Here is a 13,006-nt window from a genome sequence, read left to right on the forward strand (position 1 = left end):
GTTCATTATTTTACGTTTCAGACAAATTGGGATATTGCTCCTCAGTATGTGACTGTACTCCCTGAATGTTATCCATTCGAAGTTTTTCTTCTCTTCACTTCCAGCCATTTATCATTAACAGGACATAAGGCTGATCAAATAACATACAGTAGTACACGCGTTTAAGTTTACCATAGTCTGAGCCCACGCTAAATACAGTTGGTGGTTATTGTTGTAGAAGCATCAGCAACTAAGGCCATGTTGCTCTGTTTATATTTTCTGTGAGTTGAGTATGTGCTGTGGTCAATTTTCTGTCTGCTGGACGAAAAAGCAGAGTTTCTGGGAGAGGAAAAAACCATACTACCCTCGCCTGAGACCGACTAATTTTGGCACGTTGTGAAACAAGCCCATAAAAATTCCTCACGTCATCGACGGGACTCAAACTCAAGTCCTTTCCACCCGGTGTGGGGAGGACGGCGGTCCTACCAACTGTGCTACCCACGCGGGCATTAGAAAACATTTTGGAACATGTATTATCAATAATACACAACTATATTTAATATAAGTGGATAGGATGGCCTAGAGTAATCTCAACTCTGGTTTGTCTCCAGTCTCTCTCAGTGTTTCACTGAGGATTAAATATTAACATTTAATATATTTATTTAATGTACTGATGCGCCGAAAAATAATATCCAATTCAAAAATGAAACTGCCCGATAACCATACAAAGATAGAGTTCAATAATAAAATGTATTAAAAAGGTAAAAGTCGAAATAATAATTATTATAATTGAGTCAGTTATTGGCACACAGCGTGGTACGATAAATTGTGATAAAATGGAAGAAAAAGGGGTCAGTCCAGAAAGAAAATGCAAAGGTGACACAGAGATACTCAAATACCAGAAAAGGTCAACATCATTTATGAATCAACACACTTTTTGAAAAAAGGAAAAGTGTATCTATGATCATTACAAGACTTTTCATCATATCAGCACGTGATACCGATTATAAGGAATTTCGCTGTCTAGTGATGTAACCCCGGGTTAGTTCGCGTAAATATTATATGCAATTCAAAAGATTAAAAATAATTATACTGCGCGTAGACTGTAAGAAGAGAAGGAGATCGTTTAAAATGGAGCCATAAAGTAATGATGGTGAATGAGTAATGTCGAGCGCACCACCACAGTAGTGGTGTGTGTGTGCCAAGGATGAGTTGCTTGTCCTTATAATCCTCAAAAACTTCTTGTGTTTTGTATCGCTTTCAGAGATCAAGTCAGTAATGGGGAAAAAAAAGAAAGAAAGAAAAAAGCACTTTGGGAACAATTAGATAGCAGCTAGAGATATTGGCTTCTGTTCGATTGATTGATCTGAGATCACATTCGTTGTAGCTCTTATTAAAGTTTTATTTTCCTTTTGGAAGCGCCCAACTTTTTCAACGATGATAAAAATAAGCTTCGTTACCTTCTGGCTGTTAATAATTTTTTGGGGTCGTCGTAAAGCAGTGGGGAGGAGTGAAATTGAGACAGAGGATACATAACAATTAGCTCCTAAAGTTTACCTTATTGTCAGACGTCATCGGGAATTTGGGGGGTGGGGATAACTTGGGGAACAGAGAAGTATAAGAAGTCTCTCCGTTCCCAGAAAGGCCCTCATTTGTATTAAACTCAGCAATTAACCAAAATTAAAACAAACAAGTTGACGTACCGCAGAAATCACCGGCCTCGTACTGGCTATGCGCTCTGTAATTAATGGATAGCAGTCAGATAACACTGCTCGAGAACGAAGAGCACACACACGGAATCAGCGAGCCGCGCGCCACGTTTTAATTGTTATGTATTGCGGCGACTGATGTGGAGCTTCACCCCCTTCAACCAACAGGCGGTAATTAGGGATCCAGTGGGAATTTTTCTCCGACTTGCCAGACTCTCGCTGTGTGATTAAGTCCCCATTGAGAAGTAATGAGAGTTCCTTTTTTTTGTTTCTCGCCGGCCCTTCTCCCAACAGGTATCCGCCACTCAGTCGTGACCCAACGGCTAAGGTAGCAATTAAGGAAGGAAAAATTCCGAGAGATTCGAATTCGGCGGGGGTCGAAGCCATGGCTGGGAGACAAAGAAAATTATGGACACGAGATCTCCGGCAGTAATTACCCCCTCGGTCCCCCCCGGAGATGTGATTCGACCCTCCCACACATATCATAGCCAATCGTAGATGCGTTTGTAGCCCGTAATAACTGCGGCTCGTGATGAGCTATTCTTGTTTTCCGTTGATGGTTTCTGTTTAACTTAGATCCGATCAGCTGGCTGACGCGTGAGGCTGTGGGTGGCCGCCGGGAGCTGTGGCCACGGCTCGATACCTTTACACCTTCGAGTAATTTATCGTCTGTGTGTATGCCCTTTGTTCGGCCGAACGTCACCAAGGTCGCCACGAGAGGGCACCACTTCCCGATGTTTCCGCTACCGAGGCGAACGAGGAATACAGATAAAGCGAATAGTTGCAGTTTGCCGTGAAAGAACCCCTCTGCGGGATCACAACAGGATTTTGACAGTGAATTTGAAATTAGTGAACTTCATTGCTACGCTCGCCTTTAGTAAAAAAAATTAATTTTCTGTTTATGCTCCAGGTCGGCCATGTAAGGTCATAGGAGTTCCCAAGATACAGTACAAGGAATACTAATTTGCATTAAAATCTTACAAGTGAAAATTAATAATATAGTTTATTAGGCCTACATTACTATACATTAAGGTGACGTTTCGGGTATCTTACTGACATCCGTCATCAGATAAAGCTTTTGGGGGAAGAGAAAAATAAAAAAGAGTTACAAATTTAAATATTTTAGAATATTACAATTACCATTGTTGATTGCTAATAATGAGGAGGAATTACAGAGCTCCTGGGATATCTTGAAAAGCAAAGTAAAGGAGTACAATATGAAGATTAACAGCAAGAAAAAAAGATGTTAATTTCAAAGTGGCCAGGAAGAATAATCAATGTAACGTTAGATGGAATAAGATTGGAACAGGTGGACAAATACAGATACTTAGGAAGCGTAATGGCAGAAAATGGGAAAAGCCTGGAGGAAATAAAAACAAGATTTGCAATGGGCAAAGAGGCATTTAGTAATAGAAAAGAACTATTGAGAAGAAGTTTCAAGAAGGAATTAAGAAAGCAAATGGTGAAAACATTAATATGGACTGTTGTACTTTATGGCTCAAAGACATGGATTATTATTATTAAATCCGTTTATCATTATAGCAAGTGAATGCTTTCACCCCTTATACACAGCTGACCGGCTAGAAGGGTGTACAAAAATGCAAGAATGGAAATTGTTACAATGCAATATTTACAAATCATGTTTACAATATTTACAGAAGTGCGAATCATTTACAGTATTATTCACAGAATGTAATTATCGACAACTTTAGAAGAGGAAATTATTCACAGTACCATTTAAAAGTAGATGTCCAACAGTTATTTTATATTTTGGTCATTCCTTCCTTTTTATAAAGATTCTGGGACGGGAGGAGACCAGATGGCTAGAAACTTTCGTGATGTGAGTGTGGAGGAGAAAATAAAGGGTGAAATGAGTGATTAATGAGATTTTGAGGAAAGTAGGAGAATAAAGAACTAAGAAAACAAAAGAACTTTATAGGACATGTTTTGAGAAGAGGAAAGTGATAGAAGGAAAGGTGTATGGGAAGAGAACGGTTGGGAGAAGGAGAATTGGAATGATGGATTGGATGGGAAGAGGAAATTATGCAAGAATTAAAAGGAAAGCACAAGATTTGCGTTTTTCTCTATCTTTTTTAGAAAACTCGAGGTTTGCTAAAACCTCGAGTCTCTGAGAGAGAAAGAGAGAGAGAAAGAAAAAAAATAAAAACATGAACTCTCGCCTGAGACCAATCAACTCAACAGCGTTGTGAAAAGAACTCCATAATAATTCTCGCGTCATTGATGGATTCGAACTTAGATCTGTTCCACTCAGTGTGGTAGAACGATGATCTGTTCCACTCAGTATGGTAGAACGATGACTGTAACAACTCAGAGGGCCACAAGGGAGTTTAAATAGTCTAACTTTCGGGGCTGACAATTTTGAAGTGTCTAACTTATCTTAATGTCCAATATGCATTGGATGACTATCTGCAAATTTCCAAACCACACAAAAAAAAAAAAAAAAAAACTAATGAATACTCCGTTTGGTTTCTGTATCGGAAAATAACAAAAAAAAAATAAATAAATAAACGAAGCATTACTAAAATAAAAGCGAAATACTTCTACAAAGATAAACGAATTCAAGGAGGAACAGTAGAGCTCTGATTAAAAGCAGTTATCAAAGATATATTGAAAAAATTCAAAACCAGTAAAGGAGACTGAAAGCCGTCCTGGGACTTCTGATATAGTGAAAAGGACTATCCATAAGACCATTCAATTGCCTTCACTCTCAGGATTTATGAACTGAACTGGTATACAGATTTAATTGTGGCCAAACCGTTTACGTGGTATGCAGTGTACTTACTGAAATGGGCGGAGATGAATTAAATCAATTTGAGGTCCATATTGACTTGGTTCTCAAAAGTTTAAATTGGTTTCCTAAGAATTATAGCCATTACTGGAAGATCTGGCACTATATATACGGAAACAGCGCATTGTTCCTCTGTGAAATCAGTTAATTTTGCAGATCAACAAAGCTAACTCATTTCGCAAATGTCCTGTTTCATACACGTGTAAAAGAACAATTATTTCTCAAATTAACCTTTAACTTTGCAACGCATTATCCAGGATTTGGGGACAGATTGTCTAGCAGAAGTATATGTGCAATCTGCTGATTATCCAATTCGAGACTTCATGATTGTTGGGGAGTCTTGTGCTGGTGAAATGTCGATTATTACAAGTTCTGTTCGGAATTTGTATTTCACTGTAATAATCAAGACTTCACAGAATGGGAAATTACTGACTTGGCATGGTTTATGAATAGGACAACTCTACCATCTGTAAAACGTCGAGTGTCCAACCCGCATGCGCATATCATTGGCTCTTGGTTGAAGTCGATCCACTTCTCTAATAGGCATATTACATCCGCACTATGAGACAAGAGCAGCTGTTCGAAGGTGTCAAGTTTGTTCCAGATATACCTAGAACAAACGAACTTAACGATCCTGGCTTGAGACTTTTCATATTTTGACATCTAGACCCAACATGAACTGTAATGGGGTTATTGTATTCCTCCGTTAAGCCCTCGTGGGCTTAACGTTGGTAGGATCTCCATCCTCCTCACACCGTTTGGAAAAGACCTGAGTTCGAATCCCGTCGATGAGGAAGGAATTTTTATGGGTCTTTTTCACAATGTAGCTGAGTTAGCCACGCAGCAAACGGAATTGTTGCTGCGTACAAGGAATATACAAGGAACAATATGTCCAGAGTCACCGGTACTCCTAAACCCAATAAGAACAACAACAATTTCCCCGGTATGGAAACTAATGCTCCAGAAAGATGACCGTTGCTATTTATTATTTATTTACACTATTTATAGAACAATGAATGCATTTTACTGGTTTTCTCCCCCCCCCCCCATCTGTCGAATGCTCTGGTTCTCACAGTCTTTTGTGCGCCACATGTTTTTTATGTTCTGCTTAGTAACAACAGCCTTCTCCTTTTGGTGAGGCGTTACTTATTCGAAGTAGTGCAATATCATGGCCTCGTTGTGAAGGCATTCACAATATAAGAAATAATTTAAACGATGCCGCCTTTGCAAAAATATGGATGCTCTGAATTTATTCTGGGAGTCGATTATGGCAAAAATATATAGTATATATTATAAAGGTGGAAATTAAAAAGGTACACTATACTCTATCTTTTATGGTTCACATTCATTAACCCATACGCAGTGAGGAGGGAAAATATACATTCTTCCGCCCATGCCCATCCAGAATATCCACTGAACAATTTTAGGTATAATGACAATTTAATTAATTCCTTAACAGAATAGAAATCCGGATCTCTGCCAACATCTACAATTACAGTACTTATAACAGTGAGAAATCTGAATCATATTTCTATTGATACTTTTATTATCTGCAACCGCGTGTTTCGCTACGTTCAAATGGTCCTGGTGGTTCCTGGAATGACAGAATGCCAAGGCTGCAACAGATTCCGTCTCAATGTTCTCACAAGTAGGCTGTTTTAATATATTTGGTTAAAGCCGGTTTTTGTTTCTTGTCTATGTTCTAGTAAACACCCGAAATCCCTTACTACCAGTTCTTACTAGTCAAACCAAGAAGCTCCTAATGCATTCGACAAACTAGGTTTTACTAGTAAAAACTAGAAAACACTGAGCTGGTAAAAAGCCGAATAAAGTATAACTACTAGTATATTTGCTAACATTTTTAGAAAAAACTAGTTTCCTTCGAAATGTCAGTTAACAGAAACCACAAGAACACGAAATGTAATCGAGGGGAAGGTTAAACTTTAGAACATGACGCTTACCCATGGATCCATGCGACAGAAAATGATGGGCAGATCTAGCCGAATAAAGTATAACTACTAGTATATTTGCTAACATTTTTAGAAAAAACTAGTTTCCTTCGAGATGTCAGTTAAACATGTCAGTAAATACTGGGAGTTACAATATGGGATTCGGATTTTTACCAGCAGTCATTTCTAATTCTTACTAGTAAAAACTATATATATTTTTTTAATGTGTTATGAACTTCTTGTTTTTGCTAGTAAGAACTGATAGTAACGGATTTCCGGTCTTTACTGTAATATCTGCAATAAATCTGTTACGATCCTTTGTTCAGTTAGACCACCGGATACAACCCACACAATATCGATTGATTTCGGTAGCCATTCACAGATCTGAAATGGCTGACGAATATGTTAATTTATCTGTCCAGCCTGGTCAAAGCCTAATTTTCATATAACTCATTTTTCCCCTCCCAACACTCACTACTGTACGGCACGCAGCACCACTCTTTCATTCCCTTTGCTTTTCATTCTTTGATTCATTTCATTCCTCCTCTGGAAGGTTAGTTGAATACCCATTTCTCTGCTGACCAGAGAACCAGCTGACCGCGCACCCATATCGCTTAGCTGTGGTGTCATCTTTAATCCCCGTGCGTGTTCAGAATTATATCAGTTAGCTAAAGTACTCACGCGAAACGAATTTATTCGGGTCGAGACTTAGCTATAGCTCTCTCGTCACACACTCGTTTTCAATTCCAGTTCGGTGGTGCCTTTGATGTTCTCTTTATCTTCGTGCCCAGTGTTTGCTATCCAAAGAATACATTACACTCATTGATTTGGATCCGAATAAACGCATTTAAATTGGAACATACATTTCAGTAGGTTAGCAATAGTGCGGGTAGGAGAACCTCTGCCACATGAACGCACACTATCGGCACGTGAGATCAAGTGTACGTGGACACTGCGTAGAATTTAAATGAGAACATTTTTCTATCGCAGCTGTGGAACTGCGTGGAAAATATTGCACAGTGAGTGAATGAACGAAAGATGGCTGCAGTGATTTGGCAACTTCCAAATTAAAAAGAGATTCGAGATGTGTGCAAAAATGAAAAATGCGTCTAGATTTTGCCGAGAACTTCCCCGTGGTTTCCAGAATAGTTTCTTGTATGTACTAAGAAGACGGTCACGACTAAAGATTTTTCAGTATGCCTTTCTGCCTGGCAACACCTATAACCTATTATACAGCATATTGGTTGTGAACCAGTGTATCGTTACTTTTGCCATACTCATTCTCCGAGAATTCTACAGGGTGGCTGAAACCAGCATGCTTTTAGCCGCCACAGAATCCTTTCTCAGTGCCTATGACTTCGTATGGCGACAGTTTGAAGTTCTTTATCTCCTCCAACACTCTAGCAGATGCAGCAAAGGCCAATTAGGAAGCCCTTATAATCACTTCAAACCTCGAAAACTATCTCCAATGATTAAGCCTCGTGCTTAACCAAACAAATCAGCTGAAATGTCATTCACCAAGAAGCGTATTTCGAATAACATGTGAAGCCATCCAAAAACTTCTTATGCAACTTTGGAATAATTTGGGACGATGCACTAAACTTTTCACCGCACTTTCAGGCTACCACAGTTAAAATTAATCGTGCTTTCGGGCCAGGAAACAGAGTCTAATCTAATTACTTACGTAGCCAGGTACCTCTATGTCCACCGCTCTCTGTGCCTCTGCTATGTGGTCTGCAATTCAGTTTTCGAATTGCCGGAAGTTTTTTGGCACAAAATTCCAGATCTTGAGATGGCTGAACAAAATGACGAGGAGGGGAGGCATTTACAAACTCAAGTGCCTTTCTTTGCTTCACTCCAAACATTCCTCTGTGACAGTTTATCATCAGTTTCAGAAATGTATAAATTCGGGCCAAGATCATGACCCAGAGAATAGATGCACCAAATCTCACTCCTGATCCGCAGCCCTTAGAAACGACCGGCTGCTCCACTTCAAATATAACGACATCGGATGCATCCACTGAACGTTCAATTGTCAGCAGGCTTTCCTCCGATCTACAGAAGATCTCCATGGTGAAATCCTACAGAAAACAAAATTTCAGGTTATCACCATACCGGCGATACTTTTCTCATTAACCCGTTAGCAGTTCTGCCCTTGTAATCAGTATGCAGGAAATCATCTTTCCATCCTCTATAATTTAATGCAGTAGATAATGCAGAAAACGGTATGCGTGTTTATTGTGATTTGTTTATTTATTCCACTTGTAGTCGGCAACATCATGTCGTGCTTTTAGTGATTGTATAATTAATATGTACCTTTTATATTCAAGATTGTATAATATTGTATTTGTAGCTGCTTTATCTGTAATTATTGTACATTGCTATGCACTGAAAGGACAGAATTCATGGGACACTTTGTTCCTGGGCAACGCGACGCCGTCTCCTCTCTCGCTAGTAGACGAACCCACCGCTTGGCAGGTGAATAGGCACACTGCATTCACGTAGACGGTAATTCGGTGTCAGTATGGATAAACGTTGTGAGTTAACCGACTTTGAAAGAGGGGTTATAGGCAGGTCACTCTATCGCGGAGATGGTACAGAAATTGCACTATTCCCGTTCGACAGTATCAAGAATGTATCGGGAATACACCATTTCAGGAATAACATCTCATCGTGGACAGCGCTGTGGGTGGAGAAAGATGGTGGATGAACGTGGCCGTCTGTCTCGCATTGTTTCAGCCAACAGGAGAGCGACAGTGGCACAAATCACTGCCGACTTCAACGAAGGAGGTCCCAGAAAAGTCTCCGCCAAGACCATCGGGCGATCATTAGCCGCAATAGGTTATGGGAGCCGCCGACCCACCAGAGTCTCATTGCTAACACCACAACCAGAACTCTACGCCTCAAGTAGACGAAAGAACATTGGCACTGTACCCTGGATGTGATTGGACACTGTCTCCTGGTCCAATGAGTCCCGTTTCCAATTATTTCGAACGGACGGGTGGGTGCGTATCTGGCATGTCAACACGGAACTGTTCAGGCAGGTGGACGGTCGGTAATGGTTTGGGGCGTGTCCAACTGGAACACGTTGGGACCTCTGGTACGTCTAGACGCACCTCCTAATGATCCAGTTAGTGTGTTTAGTGTCAAACTGCACCAGGGGTTTGACACTAAACACACTCTAACCCCTGGTGCACTTTGACACTAAACACACTCTAACCTGGATCGTGTCAAACTGCACCAGGGGTTCCCCCCCATCTCTGCGTACTATACATTGTGGGTGTGAAACAGAAAAACTGTCAGTGCCAGAAGTTTAAAGGTGTATGGATTTTATATATGTGTAGTGTCGTGTACCGTTGTTCCTCTGGTCATTTAGCCTCTGGGCCGCTAATGGGACCCAACGTTGTCCACACTCCGCCCCGCGGAGGTAGACCAGGTACATCAGTATTATAGTTATTTACTCTGGCAGGTCCTGCCACCTAATTTACTGAGATTGCAGTGGCAAGCACAAAAAAGAAAAAAAAAACGCTATAGATAGTGGTCAGTCAAAAGGAGTACTAGCTGGGCGATTTGATGTTATTCAGTTTTTGGGTGTAGGGCTCAAGCAATTTGGAGATTATTCGGACGCTAGTTGTATGTTAGAGAGGGGGGAGACTGAAGACTGAGGGGGAAAGATAGAGATACGGGCCCATAGAGATGACCTCCAAGTTAGTGGAGCAGGTCCATGCCATACCAGAGGAAAAAAAGAGGGGCGGAGAGTGGAGGCAAAGGACCACGCAAGAGAGCGTGGCTAGAAAGGCCTAATGGCAGCATCTGAGCTGTGCTGGTGGTTCTGTCACTCCTGGGACAAACCAAGGAAGGAGGGTTTTTTTTTTTTTTTTGTTTTTCCTGAGAAGTATCATATCCAGGAAGTTTCTTATTTGATCTTCAATAGGTGGTGTTTGAGTGCGTAACCCGTCTAGCAGGGAAGACAGACTGCGCAAACTCAGTAAAGGCCGCGTAGCGCTGCTCGTCCATTATAATCAGGTGCTCACAATGCTGGAGATTATCTTGGATTTTAGTGGCAAACTTTAGCTGGAACACGTGATATTCATGGCAGTCGTAAATTACGTGACCCACGTTTCTTCAGCCCCGCAGTGAACAGTGGATCATCTTCTATACCTAGGGATGTTAGCTTCCATTTAAAGGGTCCGTGGCCTGTCAATAGAAATGTAGTATGGAGGCCTGATGAGTACCTGGGAAGAGGTTTTGGACTGATGAGGTTCACAGAGGGAATGAACCTTTTGGTTATTAATCCTTTATTGGTGGTGTGCCATGTCTCTTGCCAGGTCCTGTACATAATTTCAGTGATTCTCTTCCTTTCCTGTTTCGGGTTGTTATCAAGGTTAAGAGTAATGCCTGCTGTTTTGGTGGGAATACTCTTCATCAATCGTTGATACAATATCCTTCTTATTACCTCTAGGTGTAGGGGTATACATCCAGCTAGCACCTGTAGAGCTGGGGGTGCTTACAGTACGGCACTCCCTTGTTACGGCAAGGAACATAGAGCGCTGTATTGAGTCTAGTTTACAGCGATTTCGGTCGAGGGAGGCCCTAGTACACCATACTAAAGCTCCATAGCAAACTATTGGGACAAATATGGCATTATAAATGAGGGCCAGAGCCCGGCGCTTGAGACCCCCAGTCTGCACGGCTTATACGGATGATCATGGCCGAGTATTTTTATTTATTTTTATTTTCTCTGACATATATTTCAAGTGAGGATGGAAATTTAGCTTCATATCTAAGACGATTCCTAAATACTTGATTTCTGGGTATAATCGGTCCAAGGGAAGTGCGTCCTGATACCCGTCCACGCCGCGAGGAGGCGGGCCACAACTGAGCGCGAACCGCAGCAAACCTCGGGTGTCACGTACTGAATATCCAAATCATTCAAAATATGAACAAATAAATTAAATTTAATTAGTAAATTAATATAAATTATAAAAATAAAAGTAATTAAAAGTTAATCCACCCAGTAATGCGAACGAATTATGGACAGCGGTGCAGCAAGCATGGATGGAAATACCTGTGGAACGCTTTCATGAACTAGTGGACACAGTGCCTCGCCGTGTGACTGCCCTTATCCGGGCGGTAGGTGGGCCTACCCATTACTAGGTAGGTATCCTATGAGTTCTGTCCACTCACTGTACACCAATCCTAGCCAAAGGGGTGGATATTTTATTTAATTTAAATAAACGGATTTATAATAATAATGTTTTCACACTTTTGGGAGCTTCATGAACATAGGAGAGTCGAAGAATCGTCAACCGACAAAACACTAGTCCTATTTTTAAACTGCAGTTAACAAGTTAGAAATGTTCGAAAGTCAAGATAACATAAACAAAATCTGTGGAATTGTACCGGAAGTACAGATAAAATGTACTTCCTGTCTCAAAACATACGGAAGCGAATCTTTCCTCAGACCTAAAGAGGGTTGGGAAGCAGCGTCGGAAGTCATGGTATTGCTCGCGTTGTAGGAGTAAAAAGATCTTGGGCCCAAAGAAAAAATAACGTACTCTCTGACAAAGACTATACGCTGACTTCGGATACACAGGAGACTAATACCCAATTTGAAGAATCAAACCCGGTAATGCTGAGATCACAAGATTTAAATCCGGATTCCACGCTTGCCTCATTACCAACTTGACAAACTGCTTTTCTGATCAAATTTCACAAGAAACTATATGTCTAATCGATAACCCTCAGTCTCATAACAATCCCGGCTATGGTGCATGTCAAGGAGGCTTTTATACATTAGTATAACATTGCACAGTTTAAACATAACATACACCTGAAAATCAAGCCATCCTACAACAATCTACTTGTACATTATCCAGGAGACCTCGTTAATATAATGTTTAACACAGTTATTAAAGAGTACATTAAACGTGTATACTATTTATGTGGCTATATACATTTTACATAATCGTATCTATACAATATACGTACAGTTTACACTAATTAATCTGACTACATAAAATTCCGTGAAATTTTACAGAGCTCAACTATTCCTCGATATACACTGTGCAGACCTTCTTTTGAAAAACTGTCTACAGATTTACAAAATTCAAAGAAGCCTATTAAAACGGTCTATCTTTTCAACAAAACTTGCTAATAACAGAGATCTCCACTATAGTCAATCATGCGCTATCGGAACACTGTTCACCTCTCATCTCACTCCAGTCGGATATTGAGCCAATCCTTGAGAAGTTGCCCCCACCCCATCCTATGAGAGAAAAACAATTAAAGCATACAGGAAAGCCTGGATGTGTTGAGAAGAAATTTTGACAACTTGAGGCAATTTATTTCCGTCTTGCCAGCCCAGCCTATTCAATTCGAATCTCATCTTTAATTTTTCCCCACGCTGCAAACAGACAAACTGGCCATAGAACACACAGTGCACAGAACGATTCGCTGACTCCTGAAGGTCTGAATTACTTCGGATACAACCCAAGAAAACTCTTCATTTACCAAGCGAACAAAATGAGTTAGCTACCTCTTTCTAAAACTGCATTTAA

At 40.6% G+C, this 13,006-nt stretch overlaps 1 protein-coding gene across 5 annotated transcripts in view; it reads left to right on the forward strand.

The window, feature by feature from the left end:
• Window positions 1–13,006, forward strand: part of LOC150078647 (thiamine-triphosphatase-like) — a 287,872-nt gene that overhangs the window by 163,368 nt on the left and 111,498 nt on the right. The window lies entirely within an intron of this gene.

The sequence above is a fragment of the Mastigoproctus giganteus genome, chromosome 10, assembly GCF_048544385.1.
Source record: "Mastigoproctus giganteus isolate SK-2022 chromosome 10, ASM4854438v1, whole genome shotgun sequence".
Classification (NCBI taxonomy): Eukaryota; Metazoa; Arthropoda; class Arachnida; order Uropygi; family Thelyphonidae; genus Mastigoproctus; species Mastigoproctus giganteus.